Source organism: Camponotus vicinus, unplaced genomic scaffold (assembly GCF_025532165.1).
Source record: "Camponotus vicinus isolate PSW18456_S1 unplaced genomic scaffold, iyCamVici1.0 SCAF_10, whole genome shotgun sequence".
NCBI classification, from domain to species: domain Eukaryota; kingdom Metazoa; phylum Arthropoda; class Insecta; order Hymenoptera; family Formicidae; genus Camponotus; species Camponotus vicinus.
In genome coordinates, this window is record NW_028141946.1 from 14,407,388 (window position 1) to 14,412,773 (window position 5,386).

The following is a 5,386-nucleotide window of genomic DNA, read 5'->3' on the forward strand; positions in this document are numbered from 1 at the left end:
TCGGATGATACTGTTATATAGTGTTTGAGCGTAGTTATTCCTACGTTTCTATTGCGATCAATCTCAACGCCATCGAGTTCGTATCGAATCTCATCGAACATGAATGCGATGCAATTATTTCCCAGTATCACATCACTTCCTTCAGCTGGTTTGTTTTTCGCTAGTTCTCCCTCGATGTATAGGAAACTCATACGGCAACGTATATAGATCCTGTTGTTGTATGGGTATTCTTATCTCATCACTGTGTCCGAATGTTGTATTGGCGAACGGGTTGTACGCGTGAGTCTCAATCTTGACGATATGATCGTCAAAGATCGATTCGTCACCGATTTTGAGAATGTCGGTCATCGTTCAGCTGTTTCACACCGCGAATCCCAAAGATCGTAAAAACGCAACGTTCGATGCACTGAGTTTCTTTTTCTTGGATGATTGGATATTAGCGAACGTCGACGTTGTTGTTGTTGATGTTATTGTTGTCGCTGGCCTCGTAAAGATTGTGTTATCTCTCACGTCCTTCGATCCGTTCAACACGAGCATCTCATACGTCGCATACGTATGTTATCGTCGCAGCCGTCGTACGTGCAATCTCATGGTGATCTCTTCTCCTCGAAAATCGAGCAATCGTCCGTTCTGGTCGACAACGCGTAACGTTAAATCCGTAATGCTCCGCGCGATGATCGGCAGGTAAATGATCTGCGCAGGCGTTTCCGATATCTTATATCTCGGTGGTACTCTCGGTGAAAATTCATGTATCGTATGAACGAGTTTGCCGTTGTTGTACGCGCCCGCGGTCACATTACACTCTATACGAATAATATTCACGTTGATAATGTTAATCGGCATGTTCGATTCGTACCATTTTCGCGGCTCGAGAATACGATTCGAGAATCCTAGTAGCGATCCAATGTTGTTAGGCTTGCTAAAGTTTATTCTGTAGGCGCATTTGGTCTCGCTCCTCATCGTATTGTAATTAGCGCGGAGCACTATCGGATATTCTCCATCTTCATAGTCAATGTGTTTTTTATCATGACGTCTCCGTAAAATTACATGTTTCAAAAATTCATGTATATTTTGCAACTCATACGATCCCTCGGGAATCGTAATTTCCGCGTCGTCTTTGCCAAAGTAAAATTTATTATTCGAGGAATTCACATTCGGTATTGTGTGATCAGTCTCAAAATCCGTTAGACCGAGCTCGTATTCATCGTCGCTCAAATCTACGGTGGGAAAGAAGTTTGCCGCGAGAACGCTACTCTTCCCAGTCAACGTGAATGTCATAGACATGTCGACAAAACTGTTTAACGAATACTGAGTTAAATAGCGCAATATCTGTCCTTAAATTCGCATGCATCGATCGTTCGAAGAAACTGCAAGCACAATTGTCCGCAGATGCTCTGATCATAAGTTTGAACAGGTGTGTAATTGTACTGTATCTTCGTTACGTTTCGTCCGAGATATCGCACCAATTCATTCGGTGGTCGAAGATTGCCGAAACTGTCGAAATATATAGCGCGATTCCCTCTCTTTGCATACGCTACCCAATGAGTACCTGATCCTTCGACGCTATCCAAATTTACAATACCGCTCTCGTTTTGATATATGCCACCGATCGGTAACGAGTCGCGCATGAAAACATCTCTAAAATATGGAATGCGCATACGTTTTGCCAGTTGCAGCAATTGTACGTTGGTAGTTGCGCCCTGCGGCATTTTTAGCGTCTCTTTGACGTTTTTTTTTCTCGTTGAGGCTCCTCGTCCGTATTTATAAGGAGCGAGATATAATCCACGACCTTCCATGGCGTGATTGTGACGTAGCATCCCTTGCAACTGACGTTGCGCGGCTTTTCCGTCGTTCACCGCCTTTGCTACACCAGCCGCTCCACCGATCAGGGATCCGAGCGCACCCAACATTGGTAGAATCGGCAATACACCGCCGCATTTCGCTACCGGAAATATCCGTTTCTTCGCCGTTTTTTTCTTCGTCTTCGTCTTCGTCGTCTTCAGACCCATACCGAGCTTCGTCTTGGCTTTCATCGCTGTCTAGACAGCTGTGGCGGCGGCTCTCTCACCGAGAGTCGAATCTCTCGCAACGATGCAATTCCGCGCTTTCTCGGCGAGTATCCTATCCCCTGCGTGTCTCTCGGTGAGATCGTTGCTCCGAGAGTATGCTATATCGTGTTCACGACACGCCGCGTCCAATGGGTTGATACCTCGATCGCCTCTGACTAATCGCTTCTTCAACCGTGTGCCTGGCCCGCAAAACTGATAGCCGGGAATATGGAATTCGATCGGAAGTGTGTTTATTGCGTGATTTAATAGGCCTCTACCTATTTTCGTTGACATTCGCTGCAATTCTTTATCAACGGCGCCGGACCGTCGATATGCGTTTCCTGCCACGGCTGATTGTAGTGTTCGTAACAGCGACGATACGTCTGAACCTCCGGATCCGCCTTTATGTGTTCCGGAAGTTTGTCCCACACGTAGTGAACGTGATCACCGCACATTCGCAACAGAACTGCTTTTGACACAAATTGTAGCTGTTCGACGCTCAAATCGCGAATGTCGGAAGGGCTTGAAGCAGAACGAACATTTTTTCTCTACTGAGCGACTCGTGATTTCGCGCACCTATAAATAGGCAGGCGTTCGATCCAATCAGCAGTGTCAAAAAATGAGATTCTTACGACAACCTTTGACGATATGCGTGACAAATTGCGATGACAGATTACGATTAATGAGGGACAACGCGGAGATGCGCAGGCACGGTACGATACTATCGACTACTATACGCGCGATCGTTTGCGGCCACTCGAATTGTGGTAAAACCAACATTCTGATAAGTCTACTGGAAAGTCCGCACGGTGTACGTTTCGAGAACGTGTACGTGTACTTGAAGTCGCTGCAACAGCCGAAATATCAATATCTGGAGAATTTGATGATATCGATCGATGAAATCGGCTACTTTACGTTCTCCAATAACAGTGACATCATTCCATCGAGCGAGGCATGATCCAAACTCGATTTTCGTCTTCGATGACGTGGCGTGCGACAAGCAAAATACGATAAGAGAGTACTTCTCAATGGGTCGTCACTCAAACATCGACTGCTTCTATCTCTGTCAGACGTACGCGAGAATACCAAAATATCTTATACGCGACAACGCGAACCTGCTGATCTTGTTTAAACAGGACGGTACCAACTTGAAACACGTGTACAACGATCACGTGAATACCGACATGTCATACGAGGATTTCAGTGAATTATGTCGTACTTCTTGGCAACAATAGTATGGATTCCTAGTAATAGATAAGGACAGCTCGCTTACGAACGGGCGATACAGAAAAGGATTTAATATGTTCGCGATACCGCAAAACGATTAGTCGCTGCCAACATTTTGCCGAGAGGGGTGAAACGTTGGACACTCTGTCGCCATGGCTGAAAGCGATAATATTCGCGAGCGTGAAAAGATTGCGAGGGAGATTGAGAAAACGAGCGAATCGATCCGCAAGAAACATCGCGTTTTGAAGACCAGTAAGATCGACGACAATATCGCGGTCAAGACCCATTTTAGGCCTATTATCGAGCCACTACAAAAAATCGTCGACAACTCTAGCTTAATCGCGGTGAAAAACGAGCCGGAGAGTAACGCTGACGCTATAATTAAAACGTTATCCATCAAGCGGTACAAGGAGGAAGAGGAGGAGGAGGAGGATACGACACCGAAAAAGAGACAACCATTGGAGACAAATCGTTTATTGACGCTACGTACATCGGATGTTTTACTGGATGAACCACTGATAACCTCTACACCGTTCGCGACAACGAGAACCGTACAACCCACGATACCCGAATCACTCGCAATCAAAAATGTTTTCGAAACCACGCATAATCCGCTCGAAACATCCGTTCGAAACAGGTTACAAACGTCGGAAGGTCAAGAAATATTACGAGAGCACTTGGGGCCACTGGGACAAAAATACATGAGCGCTCTCCTTAGTGGCGATGAAAAAAACGAGATCGATCACGTATACGGTGTCTATTTCAACAATAATGAATTGCAGCTCGGTAACAAACGATTCGACATTGATAGAGATGACTTTATAATCATAGACAAAGTGAGGTACATTGGTACACCAGGATTATACGAGTTGATCTTCAAGAGAATTCCCGACGACGTCATATACACTGTGGACGATATGCAAAAATATAAGAGTATATTAATGGCGACGAGTGCGCATAAACGCCAATATGATGCGCAAGGTTAATTAAAGAGCAACAGGGGATACAAGTATAAACAAATAATAGCACCGTTGATGTCGATCGAATCGAGAATAAAAAAATGCGGTACAGGAGTATTCATGCCTCGCGCGATGATGCTAAGCGACAATAAGATCGATTACGTGCACTGGGACGATCCCAACGAGCTACTGGATCGTCTACGATTGCTCGACGCTTCGCGCCAAGCTTGCCACAACGCTCACGACAACGAGATCCTGTCGATCATCGATGAACTTCGCGAAGTTGGTCTTATTATAAATTAAACGGTGTCTCGACAAAACTAATCAGTCGATCGACGTCACTCGCATCGAGAGAAAAAAATGCCCATCAACAAATTTGGATTATTCGAACGGAGAAATGAAACAATTAGAACAAGCGATCATTGGGGTAAATCGGTGACAAGTTACTTGCGTCAAAACGCTCTGTGTCGCGTCGCTACGGACTATGACGCGAGGTCGCCGTGTAGCGCAACCTGAGGCTGATACCGATGCAGTCAACAAACTGTACGTAGAACAATGCGTTAAAACGTTGAAGAATCAGCAGAAAGAATCAGACGAGGAGCTGACTGCGTTCGAGAAGGACGTGCGAGATTTGCAGACTATGATAAACGAGCTTCAGCGTGCGATTAATTCAGAAACAGCTACGAACGGCTAAGGAGCGGCTACGAACGGCTATCGAACGGATCAGGAACGGTTACGAACGGTGATAATCAGGGTACATATCGTTTGATCGACGAAACAACGATGGATCGACGATCGGGAATAACCGAGAAAACGAAGAACGGCTACGAACGACTAGAGAGTGGTAACGAACGGCAACGAACGGTTCAGGAATGGCTGTCGAACGGGCCAGGAACGGCTACGAACGATTATCGAACAGCTGTCGAACGGCTATCGAACGGCAACGAACGGTAGCGGACGATAAAGAACGGCTATTGAAAAACGACAAACGACAGTGAACAGCTCAGAAATAGCTACGAACGGCTATCGAACGGCAACGAACGGTAGCGGACGATAAAGAAAACGGCTATTGAAAAACGGCAGTGAATGGTTCAGAAACGGCTAAAGAGCGACAACGAATGATAAAACGCACGGTGATACTCGGGGCACACA

General features: G+C 45.8%; 1 pseudogene; it reads left to right on the forward strand.

Annotated features, from left to right (window-relative positions):
* The first annotated feature begins 3,258 nt into the window (after nt 1-3,258).
* On the forward strand, nt 3,259-4,928 carry LOC145960118 (uncharacterized; annotated as a pseudogene).
* Nucleotides 4,929-5,386: the final 458 nt, after the last annotated feature.